This window comes from Felis catus, chromosome A3, assembly GCF_018350175.1.
Source record: "Felis catus isolate Fca126 chromosome A3, F.catus_Fca126_mat1.0, whole genome shotgun sequence".
Classification (NCBI taxonomy): domain Eukaryota; kingdom Metazoa; phylum Chordata; class Mammalia; order Carnivora; family Felidae; genus Felis; species Felis catus.
Window position 1 is genome coordinate 125,990,466 of NC_058370.1, and position 25,754 is coordinate 126,016,219.

Genomic DNA, 25,754 nt, shown 5'->3' on the forward strand with positions numbered 1-25,754 from the left:
GCCCAGTTGGTGCCCATTAGAGTTCATGACATGGAACCATCTCTGTAGTATTTCCCATATAAAAAGATTAGGCCTTAAAGACCAAGTAGAGTCGGGCGAGTTTACCTCAGCATGGCATTTTCCTGACCAAACAGTCAAATTAGCTCTCTCTTCCAGGAAACTCACGATTAGCTTTTGTTTGGGGAAACACAGGCTCTTCCAGGCTAAGCCTACTTGGCTGAACAGTGCCTCACTCTCCCACTGGGGATCATGAGTTGAAATGAATAGTAAATTGGGTCTTCGAGGAACCCAGGTTCAAAGGTGAAACCTAGGCAGGGCTTTGTGTATAGATACAGTTAGTCTCAAAAATGTTGAACCACATGACTTCTCAAAATAAAACCATCGGGTCCCAAAACCAAAGGTGCATGATACAGCATCTCAAAGTTCTTATTTGAGTAAAAAAAATAAAATAAAAATCTATCACCCCATAAACTGATACACAACTCTGACAAAAATCAAATGAAATAAATAAAATATTAAAATGAGGAAAGCATTCTCTATCACATTAATTTGATCCTCAATTCTGATTTACTCCAATCATAAACATAATTTATAAAACAAAGAAGCAGAACTCACCAACAATGAAAGACTAACAAGATAACAATATGGCTATCACCCTTGTAACATTTAGTGAATAATTTAAATAGAAGAGTAGACAATGTGATTGAATGCAGAGAAATGGGCCATCTCAGATTGCTGGTACACTGTCTCAGTATACATAAAGAAAATGAAAGTAAATACAAGATAATAGAAAGGGGAAGGCTGAAATGTCCAAGATTCATCACCAGAAATAAAAAGAAATGTCCAAACAATAGCTACTCAACAAATGACAAATTAATTAATCTTCCCACCATTACTCCTTTCCCTTTTTCTCTCCTCTCCTCTGCCTGTTTCTCCTTCATTATCATTATCACTATCATCACTAACAAACAGCAAGTGGAAATCCTCTGGATCTCTTCATAGTGAAATCACCATCTGTGAGAAATTCAAATATGCTTGTTAAGAGGAGACTTTTGGAAATAGTGAGGTACTCAACCCCAAGTTGTGTTGCTTGTTTAATGTTTATTAATATGGTTTCCCTATTGTTTTATTTTTCATGTATTTTACAAACGAAATCTCTTTGTTTCACCCATATTCACATTCACACACAATAAATCCTACAGTCTCTTTATCCCACTCCCAATTTAGCTTTACTAAAACAATGATACTTTTACAGAGGTAAAATTCAGAGTGTTTAAAATAATGGTATCAATTATTATTTTAAAATAGATATTTTAGGGGCACCTGGGTGGCTCAGTTGGTTGAGCATCTGACCTTGGCTCAGATTATGGTCTCGCGGTTTGTGGTTCAAGCCCTGCATCGGACTCTGTGCTGACAGCTCAGAGCCTGGAGCCTGCTTTGGATTCTGTGTCTCACTTTCTCTCTGGCCCTCCCCCACTCACACTCCATCTGTTTCTCTCTCAAAAAGAAATAAACATTAATAAATAAATAAATAAATAATCTGACATTTTAGAAATCTTCCTTAAAGGGCCATGCTAGTTAACTCTTCATAATTAAACTCAGGAAGAGAGTGAGACAGAGTAGAGGAAGTAGGAGAAGAGGGAAAAGAACTGCCATATAAGATGTGTGAGTAGCCATCATGGACTAAGCATCTTACGTATTTTACCTTGGTTGTTCCCATTAAGAAGAGAATAGAGCCTCAAGAAGATTAAGTGACCATCTAGAAAGCAAGAAAATTAGGGACTGAATCATGGTCTTTCTGATACCACTATTTTTCTTTATAACTCTATCTCTTATGTTTATCCTCTTCTAGGACTCTTTTGTATGTAAATAAAGCAAAACATAAAAATAATTACATACACTAAAATATTATATTAATATAACAGAAAAAAAACTCGAATCAGGAAAACAAGTCAAATGTATAACAGTAAGAGAATCAATCATGGCACAACTCTAAATGAGCAATCATGAGAAGTAACAATTCTGTAGAATTTACAATAACATGAATAATGTTTAAACTGAAATGTTATAGTAATGGTATGATAATGGTTAAGTACAAAAGTAAAGATATAAATCAATTCATCAGAAAATATGGTCATGTGTCTTATGAATTTAAAAGCAAAAATCCTCAACAAAATACTAGCAAATCAAAGCCAACAATGAATCAAAAGAATTGCACATGATGACCAAATGGCATCTATTCCAGTTATGAAAGGATGGTTCAATATTAAAAAGTCAACGGGGGCGCCTGGGTGGCGCAGTCGGTTAAGCGTCCGACTTCAGCCAAGTCATGATCTCGCGGTCCGTGAGTTCGAGCCCCGCGTCAGGCTCTGGGCTGATGGCTCAGAGCCTGGAGCCTGTTTCCGATTCTGTGTCTCCCTCTCTCTCTGCCCCTCCTCCGTTCATGCTCTGTCTCTCTCTGTCCCCAAAATAAATAAAAACGTTGAAAAAAATTAAAAAAAAAAGTCAATCGGGGCGCCTGGGTGGCGCAGTCGGTTAAGCGTCCGACTTGAGCCAGGTCACGATCTCGCGGTCCGTGAGTTCGAGCCCCGCGTCAGGCTCTGGGCTGATGGCTCAGAGCCTGGAGCCTGTTTCCGATTCTGTGTCTCCCTCTCTCTCTGCCCCTCCCCCGTTCATGCTCTGTGTCTCTCTGTCCCAAAAATAAATAAACGTTGAAAAAAAAAATAAAAAAATATATATATTAAAAAGTCAATCAATATAATCTGCCACATCAACAATCGAAATAATGTGATCATGTCAACTGATGCAAAATTATGTGATCATGTCAACTGATGCAAAAAAAGTTAGACAAAATCCAATACCCACACTTGATTTAAAAAAAAAAACACCCCTCAGCAGATTAAAATTAGAAGGGGACTACTTTACTTGGGTTTTTTTTAAAGCACATAAAAAAAACCTTAAGGTTGCCATTGTATTTAATGGAAAAAGGCAATTTTTCCTCTTATGAATAATAGCAAGGCAAGGATGCCGCCATCACAACTCTTATTCAACATAGTACTACAAGTCCTATCCAGTGTAATGAGACCAGGAAAAGAAATAGAAGGCATACAGAATGGGTAGGAACAAACAAAACTTTCCCTAATTACAGATGACATGATTATCCACTTAGAAAGTCACAAGTAATTTAATAAAAAATTCTTAGAAAGAATTAGTGAGTTTAGCATGATTACAAAAAAAGAAGTCCATAACATATCTATTTATATTAACAGTAAATATGAGGAAACAAATTTTAAAAACACAATACTATTTACCACCATCTAAAGAAAATAAAATACTTAGGTATAAATTTAACAAAACATGTATAGGATCTATACACTGAAAATTACAAAATACTGAAAAAAGAAACTTTTTAAAGACTTAAATCAATGGAAATGCACCCTGTACTCATTTATTGGAAGACTCAGAATAGTAAAGATTTTAATTCCCTTAAATCTAGCTAAAGATCTAATATAATTCCTACCAAAATCCCTTCAAGGTACTTTGTTGACATATATAAGCTATTCTAAAATTTATTTGGAAAGGTATAATGACTGTAATAGCTAAAACACTCTAAAGAAGAAGAAGAATGTGGGGTTAATCATGATATATTCAACATTAAGTTATTATACAGCTACAATATTCAAGACAGTGTGGTATTAGTAGAAAAAGACACATAGATCAATGGAAAATAGATCATAGACCAATAAAAATGTGTCCAATTGATTATTGATAAATTTGCAAAAGCAATTCAATGCAGGATGGATGGTCTTTTCAAGAAATAAGGTTGGAACAATTGGACATCCAAGTGAAAACACACACACACACACACACACACACACGGCAAAAAAAAAAAAAACCCAAAAAACAAAAAAACAAAAAACTTCCCACTTGATACAAAATTTCCTTGAAAATGGACTGTGGACTTAAATGTAAAGTGTAAATTTTATGCAAGTTTTAGAAAACAAATAAGAAAAAATCTTTAGGATAAAAGGTTAGTCATAGAGTTCTTTAACTCAATACCAAAAATATGATACACAAAATGAAATACTGACTAATGAGACCTAAACAAAATTGAGTGTTTTCTCTTTGAAAGACCCTGTTAAGAGGATTAAAAAAAAACCTGCAAACTGGAGAAAATGTGTAAATCAAATATCTGAGAAAGAACTATCTATCTATCTATCTATCTATCTATCTATCTATCTACTCAATAGAAGAGTAACAAACAATCCAACTATAAAATGGGCAAGAGACATGAATGGACGTTTTATTGAAGGAGACACAGAGATAGCAAATGAAAAAGCCATTAGCAAAACTCATTTTACAATAAATATTCGTTGTCAGAAATAGCAAATGAGCAACTTCAGTATATATTTTCATGTTACTTTTCATGTTTCCAATACAACAAAAACATGAAAACAGCAGTTGAGGTTCCCTTTGACTTTTCTATGCTCACTTCAGTAGTCAAAAACCAAACTCAAATGTCCATAGAAATATTCCCAAATGTTTATCCCTAAACTTTAATTGGTGAACTCAAGTTGTTTCCCAGGTTGACAAATTACCAATATGTATTTTTAATTATGTGAAAATAATTCAATTTTTTAATGCATCCATAATATTTTCACGTAAATATTACCATCTTTTTAAGTCGAAGTCATATGATTAAGCCCCTCTGATTGAGCCCCTCAAAGACACACTAATAGACACTGAAATGTAATAGGACTTGCCCATGGAGCCAATCTTTTCCAACGAAGAGAGAAACAATGGCTAAGAAAGTTGTTAGAGCAGCCCAGAGCTCTAAGACAAAGACTTATTCTTCCTGTGGGGTCCTTGGAATGCTTTCCATCACTCCCTGGGTATTCCTTTTGGATGATTTTCTTGGAAAACATTCACATTGATCTTTGGTTTATTCCATTGCTTCTCTAAGAAGCCAAAGTTAAAAACTGACCTTGAGCTCAAGTAACTTCTAATGTGTCACATATGGAGGCAGGGAGATAACGCTCTGTCTGTGGTTGAGAAAGAGTAATTCTGCCAAAGCAGTGCTCTCAATAGCACTGATGATAATAATAGCAATAACTCCACATATTATTAAAGTGCTTTATATTTACAAAGTGTTTTCATATATATTATAGCATAGGATTCTCATTAAAATGTTCTGAGGTAGGTGAGCAAATATTATTTATATTATCTCAGATGGAAAAAAAAATCTGTGCCTTGTCTCAATCAACCAGCAAGTGTTGCAGGTAACACTTGACCTTCCAATCTCATTTGTAACATTAAAGGAAATTTTCAAAAAATTTAATGTTTATTTATTCTTGAGAGAGAGAGAGAGAGAGAGAGCATGAATGGGTAGAGGGGGAGAGAGAGGGAGGGAGGGAGAGAGAGAGAGAGAGAGAGAGAGAGAGAGAGAGAGAGAGAGAGAGAGAATGAATCTGAAGCAGGCTCCAGGCTCCGAGCTGTCAGCACAGAGCCTGATGCAGGGCTTGAACTCACAAACCATGAGATCATGACCTGAATAAAAGTCGGACACCTAACCAACTGAACCACTCAGGCAACCCACGTTAAAGAAAATTTAAAACAAAACAAAAACGTTTATTCATTTTTGAGAGACAGAGAGACAGCACAAGTGGGGGAGGGGCAGAGGAGAAAGGAAGACACAGAATCCAAAGCAGGATCCAGGCTCCAAGCTGTCAGCACAGAGCCAGACTGCTGGGGGAGGGGGGGAGGGTGTGCGGAGCACAGGTGGCTTGAACTCCTGAATGTGATATCATGACCTGAGTCAACGTTGTAAGCTTAACTGACTGAGCCACTCAGGTGCCCCTAGAGAAAATTTTAAAGATAAAAATAAATCATCCCAGCCTACAGTAATTGATCTAAATTTTGTAAATGGTTAGGATTGAGTCCATAGGCATTTGCATTTTACAAACCAATCACAATTACAGTATTGTATTCTGCATTTATATATTTATTGTATAATAATCTGGTCGAGTCATGGCATCATTTTTATAATTATGTTGTTATTCTGTGGTGTGGGGAATTATAATTTATCTCATCATTCTCCTCCTATGCTTGATTTTTTTTTCATTAGTTAATCATTTACTTAAGATAAATTTTTAGGTCTCTGATCCTTTGTCAGAGTTTGAAGATTCCAGCATCATTAGTGCCACTAATTATCATATTCTCAAGTAAAATATAAAAATTTGTATCGAAACTAGCTGTGTCTGTGTATACAACACAGGTTTAAACACAGTTCAAGAGTTACCATTTTTAAGTTGGAATAAGTATAAAGGTAACTTTATTTATTCACTCACTCAATCAACAGCAAATTGGATCTTTTCAACAATTAGCTTTATTTCCTTTCAGATATATTTTTTCATTCATCTATTAAGGTCTTGATATTTTTCTTATATATTGAATGACATACTTTATGATAAAAATTAAATTTTTTCATAACTGAGAAAGTTTTTATTTGTTTATTTAATTTTATTCTTTTATTCCATAGATATTTTCCTCTTTAGTTTCTTCTATAGCTTCAAAGCAGAGGAAGTTTTCCCCTCACTCTAATATCAAATCCATTTTCTGTTCCACTCTGATCAAACTTTAATATTATAGCTCTGTTTTAAGTTTACATAGAATATTTCTGTAAGAAGTGTGAGTATAACATTTTAGAAATACAGTTTATTTTGTTTTTATAGTTTATACATACATATAATTTAAACAGTAAAATACATCTGAGAGGCTTATTATAAAATAGAGATTCCTTTCTGCTACCCCCTCATATTCCCCTTCCTCGGTGCTTTCTACTCTTCACATTTCCAGAATAATGTATAAAAATATTAATGCACATATAGAGAGTGTTTGTTTGTTAATTTTTAATTTTTAGGAATTAGATACCGACTTCTCAAGATGGAAGATATGGGCTTAGTGCTCTTTCCTCCAGCCCACATTACTATAATCACGCACACCTTCAGACTTCCATCCCCCCAATAAAGTTACATCTATCAGATCAGTCTATTATGGTTACCTAAATGTTCTTTACAACTGAGCCATTCAGCAAGCTTTAATTACTTTTGCTATCTTGTGTAAATTTTGCTCTCTTTGGATTCAATGGATGTTTTATTTACTTTTGTTTTCTTCGTTGCCTGTGTTATTATGACTAATTCACCCCCAAACTTTTCCCCAGTGTTCAAAAACATCCAGTTTTCTATCAGTTTCATCTTCTTGGAAAACTTTTATTCCAGAGCCTCTGACTTGCTCCAATCTGGACTAGTTACTATCTAGGCCTGTTATGCAGCTTTTATCCTAGCATTTCTTTTCGGCATCCTGAGTAGTTAGGGTAGGCTGCCATAACAGATTCCCAAAACAGAAACTTATTTCTTGTTAATGTAACAATCCAAGATGGCAGCCCATGGTTAGTGGGTGTCTTCTCCTCTATATTGTGAGGTTGGGATGCAGGGCGTTTTGGTTTTTTGTTTTGTTTTTTTTTTGTTTGTTTGTTTCATATTATAAATTTATCATTTTCCGGGACCTTGAATCCTCTGCATATAGCCACCTCCAGGGGAGTTAGAAAAGGCATTCTCACTTCTTGAAAACAGTGGCTGGAAAGTAACAGTTTATACACTGGACTCAGTCTTGAGGCCACATTTGAATGCAAGGAACTTTGGTAGATACAGTCTAACTATATGCCTAAAGGACAAGAAAAGAAATTTGTACTGACTACTAGAAATCTCTGCCACACTATCATCAAGGGTATTTCTTTTGCCACTTGCTTGACTGGGATTTCATGTTTCCTAGATCCTGTCTTCCTTTCTTCCTTTCATTTTCCTGGTTGGTAGAGAACAAGCTAAAGTAGCTTTTTAAGAGTGAATAGGATGTATATTTTTAGTGATATTGGCTGTCCCAAAATATCTTTATTCAACTCTCATATGCAATGGCTGGTTTGACTGGATACAGAATTCTAGGTTGGAAAACATTTTCTCTGAATACTTTGAAGGACTTTCCATAAAAGTATTGCTCTGTTTTTATAGAGTCCAAAGTCATAATATTCATAATCTTTGGTATATCTGATTTTTACCCTTTATGGGAGCCTCACAATCTTCTCTTGGCCACTGCCACTCTAAAATGACGTGGCATGGTTCTATTTTGATCCATTTTGCTGGGTACTTGCTATAATTTTTATTATATAATTCATCTTCCCAATTCTGGGACATACTTGAATTATTTCTTATGACTTTCTTTTCAATTTTCTGGGTTTGTTTTCCTATTTAGAGCTATAATTTTGGATATTGACTCTCCTGAGATGATCTTCTCATATTCTTATTTTCCTTTCCTATCTTCTATCTCTATTCATTTTACTTTCTGAGAGAATTCCTCACCCTCAACTTCTAAAGCTTCTAACCACTTTATCATATTTTAGAGTTTTAATTTTCAAGACCTTTCTCTTGGAGTCATAGTATCCCTTTTTGTGGCATAGTATTCTTGTTTTGTTGATGCAATGTCTTCTCGATTATTTTAAATACAATGATACTTTTAATATTATCTCCCTGCATAATCTGTTCCACCCATGTTGTTGTTTTCTATTTATTTATTTTTCATCTCTATCTTCTCAGTTAGTCACTTTGCTCAAATACCTGGAGATATTTGGCTGTCCATCCATGTTTATGAGTAGCTCTCTAAAGGCTAATGGAAACCACTGAGCACTGTGCTTGCTTGTCAACAGTGGGCTTCGCTTTAAGGAGTGATGTGACCACTCAATTTCATTGAAGAAAGCACTAATGTGTGTCTTCAGGTCTTTTCTTGTTGATCACTCAAATTCTGCACAGAAGGATAATCCAGTCTCTTCAAGGAATACAAGTCATGGAAGTACAAACAAGGCTCCTAGTATTCTGAGAGCAAAGTAGGAAAGAGTGGTACAGGACATCCAACATTCAGTGCAAAAACTTTGATGAAATCTCTCAATTTGCAATAAGATTTCCTTTCCTTCAAATGTACCTAATATTCCCAGTCCAGAGACGTGCAGCTTTACCTCTCCAGAGAATAAATGTTCAGTCTTCTGCCAAGGTGAGAGTAGTTTTCCAGCTGAGCAGAGGAGGGAGTAAAACTGGTGGTTTGACTGCATCTTGAAGCAGAATTTAATCCAACCTCCTGTTTTCAACAACTTCTTCATACACTTCATCCTCTCTGCTTGCAGAGGTACCTGGTGCTGACAATTTCTGAGCCTCTTGGGGGATTTGTGGCGCAGATTGAGTGCTGCTCAGTTTTCTCTACTGCTGACTTAGGATTCAGTTGTTTTTTTCAGGTCAGCTAAGTGGTTTAGCACCCACCTTGTCGCTATTGCTGTTTCTCAGTTTCTCTGTGCTTTTGTGTATTTATGCTTATAAAATCTTTTAGTTCTACTTTAGTGAGATTGCAAGAAAGACTGGGGGTAAAGATGCTCAATCTTTGATCTTTGACCCAGAAATCCTTAATGTAACTTTTCATTTTCCAAACTGTTTTCCTATCAGAGCACCAATTAATGAATAATCACTATGCCCTCCTTGTTTTGAGTGTGAGTTTGACACATACCAAGTCAATTATATTTCTGGAATTCATACTCTAATCAAGTGATCCAGTTTTACACCAATAATGTATTTTTTGTTGTTGTTTTAGAATATATTATCATATATAATAGTTGCTCAGTACAAGCTAGTTCTCTCTGATTATTGCTTCATCTATTCAGGTAACCCATGTGGAAAGAACTCTGTGAAGACTCATCATGCAAGCAATTTGCCAATGATACCATATGCCGACTTTGTTTTTGTTTTAAAAGAGAAGCATGTCCTTAAAATTAGTTCCAATTCCATTAATCATCCCTCTTCCAGTATATGTCAGCCAAGGCTGTTTCTATTCCAGGCCTAAAAATTAAAAATCCCCTGGGTTGACAGTTTACCATAGAACATGATCCATCCATTCAGCCTAATCTTCTCTAACCAGAAACACACAAAGAGACACGTATAACCACACACATACCTCCCTAAGCCATGTGTATCTCACTTAGATTTCTGGCCCTTTGATGCTCAGTGAGATTTACTGCTTCAGAATATCAAGATATTTTGCCAGACATGAACTTTAGAAATCTTAGTAACATCTCTTTACCATATGAAAGATTAGAAAGGGAATTGGCTTTGTAATTTACCAGGAAAATAGGCCTATGTAGTGTCATTTTTGATCTTCTAATCCAAGATTCTCTTCCATGTACATTCCTAAATATTTTCCCCTTATCTGACCTTCTTTATTGCTGATATGAATTACAAAATGTCCTACGCTACTTTTCACTTTTTAATACAAATATCTGTTACCAAGAGTGTGACTTTTTTTCCCACTTAGATTTGTCCTGGAAAAAAGTAATTTATTTTTACTATAATTCTAGTCTCATCATATCTGGCAAATAGATATTAATCTAATAATCATCCTTGAGCTATACCTAACATAACTGTCCTCATGACACTAAGTGACCGCATGATTTTTCTAATGGGTTTCTCAATGCTAAAATTTATTATCTGTAGCTATTAGAATGACCACAATGTATAGACCAGATGAAGGACTGCTGGTTACACAAGGGAATAACCTACATGTTTCATAGGTGAGGTAGCAGCAAGAAAGATCAATAATAACTATGGAAAAAAAGTGTGAGAAATAATAATTTCATATTTATGAGAAATACTATCCTATACATGGCACTCCTGGGAAAGATAATTCAGTTATTTGAAAAAGAATTGTGTATCAGTTTTAAACTGTTTTGTTTCTTATTCTAGGTCTTATTCATCTTAGAGGTTGATTGTGTGATTTTTGGCTTATTGTGATCACTCACAGACAGTAAAACAATGGTGTGAACTCACTGGAACATTCCCCTCCTAATCTCACTGGACAAGTATAAAGTTTTTAATGGCCTATTTATGGTTCTCAAAAACTTGATTTAGGGTGGGAAATATTGGACTAATCTAGGTTTTTGCAATCAAAAGCACATACCAAAGAGAAGATAGTCTCTCAAATTAGGAACTTGGGGTCCAAAAATAAAATGCAATCCAAATGTTTGCTGAGAAGAGACTAGGAAGAGACAAGATTCTCAGCCCACCCCACCCACCCCCACTCCCACCAAAAAAGAGATCCTCAAAGAGGCATTTGCAAATGCTTTCATGCTAACACTCATTAAAATAACTAATATTTGTAATAAGAAAGTTAAAATAAAGAAGCTGAAGTAAAACCAAAGGGCAGTCAAGACCAAGCCTGATCTTTTCCCCACCACAAATATAACTTCTCTCAACTCTAGCTGTTTGAATTTGTTGACTTTGAAGACAATCATCAGAGGGTGACTAACACCCAACCTTTCCATTTTAAGGTCTCAGAATTCTTTCCTTTTGGCCTTATATCCAAGAATAATACACATCCTAATTACCCCCTGGGCTAAGGGGCCAAACCTACACAGTATTCCATTTCAGGAAATGAACATCTCAAGGTCTTTCCTCTGCCTTTCACTCCTGCTTAGGCATGTTTACCCAATTAGAAGAGAAGATAAAACTATTAACATATGTTTGTGGGTGTTTTTTATACAAGGAAAAGGTAGTTTTCTTGATCAAATAATAAAGCACCAAGCATACTGAAACTGGGTTTTCCTTGCCCTGGTCATTTTCCCCAGCTTCTACAACAAAGCCTCCACAAGTATTTCTGGCAATGTCCAGGTGAGTTAACATAGCCATTTGGTGCAATTAAATAAAGAGAATTGGGACCAGCTCATTTTTAACATAACAAATCCCTATGTTGTGCTAAATTCCCCCTTACAAAACAATTGCCAAAAAAAAAAAATGTAATTTATCCCTTAGGAAAGACTGGTGAGAAGTGTGTGTGTGTGTGTGTGTGTGTGTGTGTGTGTGTGTGTGTATGTGCATGTGTGTGTGGAGGGTAATGAAGAAGGAGAGAGAAGGGTGTACATGACTCAATTTTTGGAAAAGTCTGAATAAATAATAATCAAGCTAATGGCAACTAGAAGGAACCACCCTAATGATTTTGGACCAGTAATGCTTTAGAACAAACATAGTTTGTATTTTAAGATTTCAGTCTTAAAAGTAGCCTTCTAAACTAAACACACACACACACACACACACACACACACACACACACACACAGTTATTTATGATACAACCCAGCTGATAAAGTTATCAGTCATAGTATAGAAATAAGAATCAATAAATCCACAGGAGACAGAAATAAATGAGAGAAAGAGAGTGAGACCTTTAACCAGATCTTTAACCAGATCTCTTTAGTAGTGCAGTTTAAGGGAAATGATCGTCTTCAAAGCCAATCTCTTCCATACTACCTATTAGCAGAAGCCTTGAGAAAATCATTTAATTTCCTGCTTCCTTAGATTCCTTTTATGTAAAATGAAGATGCTATTAAACTTCACTGATTTCATGGAAAACTAAATGAGGTAAGATATGAGATAAGGAATTCTATGAACTTAAAAGCATACAATAAATATTAGCAAAACATGAAGGCATTTATATACTTCATATTCATGTAAAATTGAAATACACTATATTGTTAAATCTTCTAAGAGATACTTTGTATAAAGTAAAATGGAATTTTTCATATTATTGATACATACATTTATATACAGGAATCTATTCTAAGAAAAAAAGTGAGAGATTTGGACAAAATATTATTTCCAAACATATTCATTGCATTGTACTTCAGATAGCCAGGCAAGTGGACTTAGCCTTAATGTCCAATAGTAGGAGAATAGTACATCTATATGATACTCTATTAAGACTATCTCTGATGGCTCATGTTTTTAATGAATCCTAAAAGACATGAGCATGGGAAATATTCATATAATGTTGGTTTAAAAAACCAATTGTAAAAGTACAAATATATTATGACCTAATTTACAGCACATGCATGTATATGTCCACACACACACACACACACACACACACACACACACACACACTCCAGCAACAGAAGCAAGTATCTCAAATTACTGACAGTGTGGTTTTTTAGGGGATAGAGATTATATAGATTTGTGGGGGATTTTTCTTCTATATATTCTCCAAAATTTTCTAAGAAATAAAACCATGAATTAATTTTTTAATCATAGGAAAAATGTTACTTAAAACACTGTATATGTTCTAGCTTCATAATCTATCACACAGGGAGCTGTCTACTTACCTCACTTTATAGGATCCAGATAAGAAAAGGGATGAAAAATAACTTTAAATAAGCAACAGTGAGCCACTGTTTGCTGAATTTATGTTTCCTTCATTTATATTTCAGTCAGTGATGTATGAATTGAACAATTTGGTAAACGGGCTCTTTTTAGCTCAGTGTTGTACTCCATGGACTGCAAATACAATTATACATCAAGCACTGTGTGTTGACTGAATAAATAATATATGTATTGGACATGTATGAAAAATAGTTGTTTCCAAATTGTTTCAAAATATACAGACATAATTGTATTTAATAAACTATAAATCCATTTTAATGTTTACTTCTTTTTGAGAGAGAGAAACAGACACAGAGACAGAGTGTGAGTGGGGGAGGGACAGAGAGAGAGGGAGACACAGAATCTGAAGCAGGCTCCAGGCTCTGAGCTGTCAGCACAGAGCCCAATGAGGGGCCCGAACCCACAAACCATGACATCAGGACCTGAGCTGAGTCTAGCACTTAACCAACTGAGCCACCCAGGCACCCCTACAAATCCATTTTAAATAATTAACAACTTCACAGCAGGATTTTTTTTTTATCAGCCTGTAGTGCAATTAACTAAAAGTGTAACTGCTCTTACATATAAGTCTGCAAAACAGTTTGATATTAAAAATAACTTCAGTGCCTGGGTGGCTCAATCGGTTAAGTGTCCAACTTTGGCTCAGGTCATGAGCTCACAGTTCATGGGTTCGAGCCCCGCATCGGGCTCTGTACTGACAGCTCGGAGCCTGGAGCCTGCTTGGAATTCTGTGTCTTCCTCTCTCTCTCTCTGCCCCTCCCCTGCTCGTGCTCTGTCTTTCTCTCTCAAAAATAAATAAACATTAATTTAAAAAAAACAAATAACTCTCCACATATCTCTTAGAGGAAATGAAACGAGTTAAACATCAAACATCATGTCACAACACATAGCAAGGAAACAGTTAAAGACTACAAGGTACATCAGTAGTACTTAGGCACCAACTTAAAGAAGATCTCACTGGGCCGAGGGTGAAACAATTTGAGCTTCAAAGATTTTAACAATACTTCATTGGAACCCATCATATATACTTAAATCCACATATAATATTGTATAATTATTATATTTGATTATATATTATAATGTGTTATATATAATAGATATATATGATATATAATAATATTTTTAAAAACTAACTGTTCACCCTCAGAGGATTTTAGACAGTTGATTTATTATAGTCTTTAAATTTTTATTTAAGCTTATTTATTTATTTTGAGAGAGACAGAGACAGTGCGAGCAGGGGAGGGGCAGAGAGAGAAGGAAAGAGAGAGAATCCCAAGCAGCCTCTGCACTGCCAGTGCAGAGCCTGATGTAGGGCTCGAACTCACCACACTGTGAGATCATGATGTGAGCCAAAAACGAGTCAGATGCTTAACCAACTGAGCGACTCAGGCACCCCTTAGACATTTGATTTATTATCTTAAAAACTGGTAATAAAGAGAAAGAATCAAGCATTTATTCTGCCTTTCCTACATTAATAGTATAACTGAATAAACAATTAGTTGAGGGGGAATAACTGTTTTTAAGTGTATTTCAACTAACACATGAAAGAAAAATAACAGAATTAGAATATCATAATTTTGTAATCCCCAATAAATAAGTAGATCCAAAAATTGAGCTTGGTGATAGGCAGAATTCTATTAATGTCTCCATGCTCTCCACCTCCAGTGTTACTCTCCTATGATTTTGTTTCTTTTTCTTGCCTTGTGTTAGCTAGAACAATGTCAAAAAGGCGTGACGAGAGGGGACATCCTTGCCTCACAGTTGATATTAGGGGAGAAGTTTGGAGTTTCTCACCATTAAGTATAATATTAGTTGAAGGTATTTTGTAGATTTTATCAAGTTAAGGATTTCCCCCATATTCTTAGTTTGTTAACAGTTTTTATTATGAATAGGTGTTGGGTTTCACCAAATTCTTATTTTACATCTATTGATATGGTTTTAGTCTCTTGATGTGATGGTTCATAATAATTGATTTTGAAATGTTGGACCAAACTTGCATACATGGATAAATGCCCCTTGGTCACAGTTTATAATTCTTTTCATACTTTTTTTGATTCAATTTGCTAACATTTTGTTGAGGATATTTGCATCTATATTCATGACGGATATTAGTCAGTGATTTTCTTATAATATCTTTGTCTGGTTTTGGTATTGGAGTAATGATGACCTCACTGAATAAGTTAGGAAATATTTCCTCTGCTTCTATCTTCTTAAAGAGATTGTAGAGAGCTGAAGTAATTTCTTCCTTAAATGTGGGGTAGAATTCACCAGTGAATCTTTATAGGCCTAGTGCTGTCTATTTTGCAGCGTATTAATTATTGATTCAATGCCTTCAATAGATATAGGCCTATTATGATCATCTATTTTTTTCCTATGTGACTTTTGGCAGACTGTCTTTCAAGGAATTGGTGTATTTCATCTAGGTTACCAAATTTGTGGGCATAGAGTTGTTCAGTAGTATTCCTTTTTTATAATTTTAATTTTCATGGGCTCCTGCAATGTGCACACCATCTTTCATTTCTGATATTAGTAATCTGTGTCCTCTCAATTTTATTGATCTCAACAAACCAGTTTTGGTTTTATTGATTTTTCTCTAGTGATTTCTTATTTTCAATTTCTGCTCTGATTCTAATTATTTCTTTTCTTCTGCTTACTTTGGATTTAATTTGCTCTTCTTGCTCTAGTGTTCCAAGGTGAAAACTGAGATTATTAATTTTATTAATATGTATTAATATTAATTATTGATTTCTAACGTATGCATTCAATGCTATAATTTCCTATAAGCACTGCTTTTGCTGCAGAGCACAAATTTTGATAAGTTGCATTTTCATTTTTATTCAGTTTTTCAAAATGCTTTAAAATTTATCTTCTTTGATCCATGTCTTATTTAGAAGTGTGTTATTTAATTTCCACGTATTTTGGGATTTTCTAGTTATTTCTCTCATTTATTTCTAGTTTAATTGCACTGTGGTCTAAAAGCAAATATTTGTGATTTCTATCCTTTTAAATGTGTTGTATTTATGGCTCAGAATGTGGTCTTAGTGAATATGCAATGTGAGCTTGAGGAAACCATTGGTATTCTACTTTCATTGGATAAAATAGTCAATAGATGTCAGTAGATCTTATTGATTATGTTGTTGTTGAGTTCAACTATGTGCTTATAGATTTTCTGCCTGCTAGATCTGTCCAACTTTGTGAGAGACATATTGAAGTCTCCAACTCTGATAGTGGATTCATATATTTCTCCTTGCAGTTTTATTAGTTTTTGCCTCCTGTGCTTTGATACTCTGTTGTTAGGCATATACCATTAAGAACAAGTAAGTCATCTTGGAGAATTGATGCCTTTATCATTATGTAATGCCGGTTTTTATACGTGATAACTTACCTTACTTTGAAGTCGTTTCTGTTTGAAATTAATATAGGTAGTAATATAGGGACTCCTGCCTTCTTTTGATTAGTGTTAGTACGGTGTATTTTTCTCCATTCATTTACTTTTAATGTATATGCATCTTTATATCTAAAATGGGTTTCGTGTAGACAGCATATAGTTGGGTCACATTTTTTATCTATTCTGACAATCTCTTTTAATTGGTGCATGCAGAGCATTGACATTCAAAGTGATTATTAATATGGGTAGATTAATATCTACCATATTTGTTAGTGTTTTCTATTTGCTTCCTTTGTTCTCTGTTACTAGTATTCTCTTCCACTCTTTGACTTTTTTCTGCTTTCTGTGGTTTTAATTGCACATTTTATGATTCCATTCTCTCTCCTTTGTTAGCATAATGGTTATACTTTTTTTCCTCCTTTTTTTCACTGGGTTTCCCAGGATTTTCAATGTACATTTACAACTAACCCAAATCCACTTTCAAACAACACTATAGTAGTTCATGGATAGTGTCAGTACCTCATAGAAACAAATTAATCCTAATTTCTTCCCCCCACCCCTTGTACCATTGTTGTCATATATATATAATATATATATATATAATATATATTATATATATATATAAGCATATATCTTATCACCTGTCACTTATCTATAAGCATATATATATATGGTAATACATAAACATACATCATTAAATACATTGTTACTATTAGCATTTTTTAAAATTTTTAAATGTTTATTTATCTTGAAAGAGAGAGAGAGACAGAGTGTGAATGGGGGAGGGGAAGTGAGAAAAGGAGACACAGAATCCAAAGCAGGTTCCAGGCTCTGAGCTGTCAGCACAGAGCCTGATGCAGGGCTCAAATTCACAAACCACGAGATCCTGATCTGAGATGAAGTGGGACTCTCAACTGACTGAGCCACCCAGGTGCCCCACCCCCGCCCCGCTTTTTTAAAAATTTGTAATACTAATAGTATTTTTCATAAACTGTTACATTAGGTCAATTAAGATTAAGAAAAATAAAAGTTTTTCTTTTACTTTCATGTATTCTTTTTTCAATGCTCTTCCTTTCTGTAGATCTCAGTTTCTGATCTCTATTATTTTTCTTATCTCTGAAGAATTTCTTTAACATTTCATGGAAGGCAGATCTACTGGCAGCAATTTTTCTTGGTTTACAAAAGTATAGGGGCACCTGGGTGGTTCAGTCAGTTGAGCATCTGACAGTTGATTTTGGCTCAGGACATGATCCCAGGGTAGTGGGATTGAGCCCCATATCTGACTCTGCACTGACTATGGAGTCTGCTTAAGATTCTCTCTCTCCCTCTGCCCCCTCTACCCCCACTCATGTGCTGTCTCTTTCTAAAATAAAATTTAAAAAAATAAAAAAAATCATAAAAAAAGAAAGTATTTATTTCTCCTTCATTTTGAAGGATAATTTTTCAGGGTACAGAATTCTATATTAATGATTTTTTTCACTCAACACTTTAAATATTACACTTTGCTCTCTTATTGTTGGTATGGTTTCTGAGAAGTTGGATGTAATTCTTATCTTTGTTCTTTCATAGGTAAAAGAACATCCCCTCCACACCCCAAACTCAGAGTTTGTTTCTTTTTCTTTGATTATCTGTAGATTGAAAATTATATACCTAGATATAGAAGTTTTGTTTGTTTGCCTGCATTTATAATGCTTAGTGTTCACTGATCTTCCAAAATCTATGGTTTGGTATTTGACATTAATTTGAGAGAAATTCCCTGTCATTATTGTTTCAAATATTTTTTTTATTCCTTGATTTCTTTCTTCTTTTGTGATATCCCTATTATTTGTATGGTAGATCCTTTGCAGTAAACCCTGTCTTTGAATATTCTGTTCTAGCTTTTTATTTCAGTCTTAACTTTCTTTGATTTTTCGGTTTTTGAGATTCTATTGATATATCTTCTTGCTCAGAGATTCTTTCCCCAGCCATGTGCAGTATACTAGGAAGCTCATCAAAGCCATTCTTCATTTCTGTTACAATTTCTTTAATCTATAACATTTCTTTTTGGTTCTATCTCAGGGTTTCCATCTCTCTGTTTACATTGTCCATCTGTTCTTGTATGCTGTCTATTTTATCCATTAGAGACCTTAGCATACTAATCAGAGTTATTTTAAGCTTTAATAATCAAAACAGTATGGTACTAGCACAAATAGACACATAGAGCAGTAGAACAGAATAGAGACCCAGAAATATGTTCATGCTTATTATCAATTAATATACCACAAAGGAGGCAAAAATATACCATGCGGAAGACACAGTCTCTTCAATAAATAGTTCTGGAACAACTGGACAGCTACATGCCAAAGAATGAATCTGGGCCACATTCTTACACCACACACAAAAATAAACTCAAAATGGATTTAAGACCTAAATTTGAAACCTGAAACCATAAAACTCTGGAGAAAGATTAGGCATTAGTTCCTTTGACACTGGGCTTAACATTTTTCTAGATTGGTCTCCTAGAGCAAGGGAAATAAAACAAAAATAAACTACTGGGAATACACCAAAATAAAAAGCTTTTGCACAGCAAAGGAAACCATCAACAAAATGAAAAGGCAATCTAGTAAATGGGAGAACATATTTACAAATGTATATCTGATAAGGGATTAATATCCAAAATATATAAAGAATTTATACAACTCAACACACACACACACACACACACACACACACACACTCACATGCACACACACGCACATAATCTGATTAGAAATGGGCAGAAAAACTGAATAGACATTTTTCCTAAAAAGACAGATGGCCAACAGACACATAAAAAGATGCTCAATAACACTAATCATCAAGGAAATGCAAATCAAAACCACAATGAAATACCACTTTATGCCTGTCAGAATGACTGGTATCAGAAAGAAGAAATAGCAAGCATTGGCAATGATGTGGAGATAAAGGAATCCTTATTCACATTATTGGTAGGAATCTAAATTTGTGCAGTCACTGTGGAAAACAATATGGAGATCCCTCAAAAAGTTAAAAATAGAAACACCACATAATTCAGTAATTCAATTACTGGATATTTACCCAAAGAAACCAAAATACTAATTTGAAAAGATATATGTACCACTGTGTTTATTGTGGCATTATTTACAATAGCCAAGATCTGAAAGAAACCAAAGGGTCCATCACTAGGTAAATGGATAAAGATGATGTGGTACACACACACACACACACACACACACACACAGGAATATTACTCCGCCATAATAAATAATAAAATTTTGCCATTTTGACAATACAGATAGACCTAAAGTGTATTATGCTACGTGAAATAAATCAGTCAGTCAGAGAAGTACAAATACCATATGATTTCACTTATACGTAGAATTTAAAAAAAAAAAGAAAAGAAAAGAAAAGAAAAGAAAAGAAAAGAAAAGAAAAGAAAAGAAAAAGCAAAAACGGACCCATAAATACAAAAACAAACTGGTAGATACCTGAGGGGAAGAGGTGAGGGATGGGAAAAAACGTTGAGTATGAGATGTAAGCTTCCAGTTATGGAATGAATAAGTCACAGGATGAAAGGCACAGGATAGGGAATATAGTTACTGGTATTGTAATAGCATTATATGGCAACCAATGGTAGCTACACTTGGGGTGAGCACAACATAATGTAGAGAGTTGTCAAATCACTATGTTGTACACATGAAACTAATACAACATTGTGTGCCAACTATACTTCAATTCTAAAAAATTATAGCTGTTTTAAATTCCAGGTCTGATAATTACAAAATCCCTGACATGTATGGCTCTGATGCTCACTCTGTCTCTTCAAATTGTGTTTGTTTGTTTTTTGTTTTTTGGGTTTGTTTTTTTTTTTTTTTTTTGCATTTGGTATGTTGTAATTTTTCCTTGACAGCTAGACATTACATACTGGGTTAAAGAAACTGCTATAAATAGGTCTTTAGTGATGTGACAGTGAGATGGGGAGGAGGGAGGCATTCTGTAGTTTTGTGATTAGCTCCCACTTTCAGAGAGCCTATGCCTCAGGCTATAAACTTCACAAATGTTTCTCAGTTTTTTCTCCCCTCTAAGGTGGGAAGGGATGGCTAGAGTGGGCTGAGTTGGATATTCTACTTCCTCAGGTCAGTTAGGTTCTGATAATATACCAGCAGCCTTCCTTAGCTGGTTTCTCTGAGGACAGGTTTTGCTAAGAATGGAATGCTCTGGCCTAATTCAAAATGGTTCCTTTTCCTCCCCGCTGATGGAAGCCTGAGGGAATTTTCCTCTTGTATTTCCTGTAGGAATCTGGTTTTACTGCCGGAGATATATCTCACAATATTGTGGGAGCCCCATACGCCTGGATCCCCTGGAGTTCTTAATTCTCAGAGTTGTCCACACTGAGCCTCCAGCAACGCATCAATTATAATTCAGTTTTTCCTATCTGGGCTCTGGTTCTCTCGTGAGTATCTGTTCTGGTAAACATGACTCCCTATATTCACCTGTATCTCCAATCCTAGGGGCAGAAGTTTGCCCTGCGTCTTCCCCTCTCTACAGATCCAATGAGAATTGTCGATTTTCAGTTTGTTCAGCTTTGTATGTTGTTAGGATGAAGTGGCAACTTCTAAGCTCTTTACATGGGGAACCAGAAACCAGAAGTCTATTTATTACTTTATCTGGCAAAAGAAACTTTGCAGATGCAGCTAAGCTCACTAATCATTAATTGGCCATAAAGTAAGGGGATTATGTAAATTGGCTTAACCTAACCAAATGAGCTCTTTTAGTACTTTTTTAATGTTTATTTATTTTTGAGAGAGAAAGGGAGAGGGGCAGAGTGAGAGGGATACAGAGAATCCTAAGCAGGCTCCACACTGTCAGCACAGAGCCCAATTTGGGGCTCAAACTCACAAACCATTTGATCATGACCTGAGCCAAAATCAAGAGTTGGACACTTAACCGACTGAGCCACCCAAGCACCCCTCTAATGAGCTCTCTTAAAACAAAGAAATTTTTTCAGCTGGTGTCCTCAGAAGAGGTCTTCAGTGAAATTTGAAGCATGAGAGGGATTGAGCACAAGGGAGGTTCTCTGAAGCTGAGAAGCTTGGGGGCCACCTGGAAGGACCTCAGAATCCTAAAGAACTCTAGGAGCTACTAACAATCCTAGGCAACAGCTGGCAAGAAGACAGACAAACACGCTGAATTCTACCAATAACCTGAATGAGTGTGGAAGTGGATTCTTCCCCAGAGTTTCCAGGTGAGAGCTCAGCCCAGCAGACACCTTGATTTTAGTTTTGTGATATCCTGAGCAGAGAACCCCCAGTGTGCTGGACTTCTGGCCTATGGACCTAAGGGCTAATAGATGGGTGTTATCTTATAGTATAAAATCTGTGGTCATTTATTATGCAGCAATAGAAGTGAATACAGCATCAACAGCAGCTAACATGCCAGACAGCAAGAAGTCAGATATTGTGTCTCCTGATGAAAGAACACAAAATCAAAATATGTAGACCAGAAGACATAAAAGAATCTCACAAAAAAAACATAGAAATCAAAAAGCTGATTAAGCATCTAGATTCAGGAATCAATTTGCAAGAAAGCAGAGGATAGAGGAACCATTGAGTTGCACCATGTCACACGACTGCAAAATTCAGAGTATGGAAAAGAATAAATGTCAAGTGATAAACTGTGGGAAAAGAAAGCATTGGAGGGAGACCTTGCAGACTAACAGACACTTATAAGCTATATAAAAAAAGAGTTTTAATGTTTTTAGTTTATTTATTTATTTTGAGAGAGAGAAAGAGAGAGAGAGAGCACATGAGCAGGGTAGAAGCAGAAAGAGAGGGGAGAGAGAATCCTAAGCAGGCTCCTCACTGTCAGCACAGAGCCTGATGCAGGGCTCAAACTCACAAACCATGAGATCATGGACTGAGCCGAAATCAAGAGTCAGGTGCTTAACCAGCTGAGCCACCCAGGCACCCTTAAAAAAATGTTTTAAAGAAAAAGACTAAACAAGAATATATAGAAATATGTGTGTGTGATAAACTATAAAGTAATACAAAAAAGGGATTACTCTACAAATCAAATGAATACGTACTGCTAGGGATGCAGGGGAAGGAGTTGAGATTGGGACAGAAACAGGAAAGATTTCTGCAGTGGCAGGCAACACTCTATTTCGTGACCAGGATTTTGGAAAACCTTTATCGAAGTTATGTGCAATGAATATTTGTTGGGTGAATTAATGAATGCATTAGCCAAGTATAAAACAGAGATTTTGTCTTCATTATTTTACCTGACAGCCTATAAAGTTGCATAAAATTTCAAACAACACAATGCTCTTCCCGCACTAAAAGTTATGACTGTGGTATTTAATTGGGTGACTCCCAAAGTCATCTGAATATAGAAAAAAAGACCATGTCGCTATTCCATTAGGATCACCTTTTCAGCCCCAGTCCCTACAAAATGGGCCAGAAATACAGTCTGCTCGACAAATTCAAGTGTTTCCGGGGCCTATGCAGGGAACTTAAAACGAGTGATGCTGTCGTCCAGGAACAGGCAATAAGACTCCAGTTTGGGGAAAAATAGCAAGTATAAGGGATTACAGGAAAGTCGAAGTCACTGAGCTCCTCAAAGAGAGGGCAAAAACTGCTTTTTTAATAGCCTTTCTACAGATACGGGGGCGGGGATCAGGGCCAAGTGTAGCCCAAGTGTTTTTCAAGGGAGTTTGGAAATGTTAACATTTAGGTGAAATTCCTCCCCCTTTTTTTGCCATTAAATAATACAAATGTAAAACCTGTGTGGGCCTATGTTGTGACAGCCAAACTAAACATTCTGAGGCCAGGGCCAGCCAGCAGTCTGCCAATTTGCCACCTCTGGATGAGGATCTGAACGAGAACTTGTGCACCCCCTTGCTGTCGCCCCGGCTCCTTCCACTATGCAGGTGCCTGCCCACAGCTTGCGTGCTGATTCTTGTGCCACAGAAGGTATCTCTGTGGGCCATCTTCCTGAGAGGACTTTGCAACAACTTATCTGAAAGATCCTCAACTAGGGCAGCTCTTCTCAAGTCGAATCTCTGTTAAATGTGTTGTCAGCGCACCTGGGTGGCTCAGTCAGTTAAGGGTCTGACTTCTGCTCAGGTCATGATCTCATGGTTCCTGAGTTCCAGCCCCGCAACTGGGTCTGAGCTGACAGCTCCAAGCCTGCTTCAGATTCTCTATCTCTTTCTCTGCTTCTCCCCTGCTCTCTCCTCTCTCTCTCTCTCTCTCTCTCTCTCTCTCTCTCTCTCTCTCTCTCTCAAAAATAATTTTTTTTAAAGAAATGTGTTGTGCTCTGAAGGGGGCAGGAAAGGGTCAACTGGGTGAGGAAGGAAAAGGTTCCCCCAGGTAGAAATTAAGTCAGGTCAACCTCTGTCCACAGTGGTCAAGTCTGGAAAATTTCTCAAACTGCCTGAACCTCCCAGCCTACATCTTTGGGTCACATAGGTAGGAAATTCACCTACTTTCTGACTCAAAACAGCAAATATGCATGCAGATGAGGGGTGCTGCAATATAGTGGTGAACAAAGCATATGCAGGAACAGACTGCTGCAAGGCTCCTGACTACCATTAGCACTTAGGCCTCATATTATTACATTGCTGTCCACTGAGGAACTCCGTAAGTACAATTGCACAGCTGGTACCATTCATCACTGTACCCTTGAGTGTGAAAAGAGAATTTGAAATTATAGTTTGAAATGGGCACAAAACTCCTACCGTAAAATAATGTTATTATTTCCAGAAATCCCAAATTGTTATAATTTGGCTTTCACCCCAAAGGAAAAAAAAAACTAAGATTCTAGGGGTCCAAAGTTTCCAGCTATATTCCAGATGTCTCACAAGAAAAAGCAACAAATGCTGTACTTTGAATAGAAGATCTTCCAAAGAGATTGCCTTTTCTGAAAATCCATTGAAATAAACAAACAAATCCATGTCAATATGCTATAAATAACTTTGTTAGGAAATTCCACAAGTCCTCTGGTCCCAGAGGTGGATGTCGGTGTGATTAAATTTCCCCAGGACACTCTGTGGGCTTATTAAAAGGGTACCAGCCAGAGGTTCTGGGCATTTCTAAGCATTTATAGCCCAACTGGAATGTTAGGTACCTTGTGCAGGATTCCACAGGTAAGTAAGGCTTGCTGTAGAATTGGAAATATATTTTGTGTGAAGTTTATGAATACATATTCATCTTAACACTTTCTTTAAAAACCAGGCATGTATCACTCCAAGGAGCATATGCCTGAAGTCCTGTGTGCCTGCTAGGGCTGCGAAGAATACTAAAAGATAGCCTCTGTCTTTAAAGAGTGTGTGACCTAGTTACAGTGCCTTTCAGAGCCTCAGTTTCCTTTTCAGTAAATGTGGGGACTGGATTCAAAATTTCGGAAGTTCCTTTTAGCAATTCTATAATGTGGCTTCCAAGGACCTGACAGATTCACAATGGCATGTCTTCTCTTTTTCAGGTGAAATATGGAACACAGAACACACACAGAACACTCAGAAGAGGATGGCATAATTCTCAGGTCAGGGCTTGGGTTGGGATATGTGATGTGCTCCATTACAGACCAGGATGTGACTTTCGCCTTTGAACACATTACCTAACTTCTGTGGCCAGCAGAGCAACTTGCATACAGAATTGTTGGTTTGTGATTGTTTAATAAAGGTTGTAACATATGTTCATAATATTTTGAAACTGGGGATTAATGTTTCTTTTCACAGGAAATCAAGGTGGCATTGCATGCTCCATGACATCCACAACACCATGAAAGAGAGTATGGAACAAGAAATAGACTAGAATACTGTATAGCAAAGAAAATAATCAACAAAATGAAAAATAAGCTTAAAGGGGCGCCTGGGTGGTGCAGTCGGTTAAGCGTCCGACTTCAGCCAGGTCACGATCTCGCGGTCCATGAGTTCGAGCCCCGCGTCGGGCTCTGGGCTGATGGCTCAGAGCCTGGAGCCTGTTTCCGATTCTGTGTCTCCCTCTCTCTCTGCCCCTCCCCTGTTCATGCTCTGTCTCTCTCTGTCCCAAAAATAAATAAACGTTGAAAAAA

General features: G+C 36.3%; 1 long non-coding RNA gene across 1 annotated transcript in view; it reads left to right on the plus strand.

Annotated features, from left to right (window-relative positions):
* Positions 1-25,230, plus strand: part of LOC109498377 — a 48,193-nt gene extending 22,963 nt beyond the window's left edge. The window contains exon 3 of the long non-coding RNA XR_002155179.2: positions 25,164-25,230. This is a non-coding gene — a long non-coding RNA (uncharacterized LOC109498377). The remainder of the gene's footprint in view (positions 1-25,163) is intronic.
* The last annotated feature ends 524 nt before the right edge of the window (positions 25,231-25,754 follow it).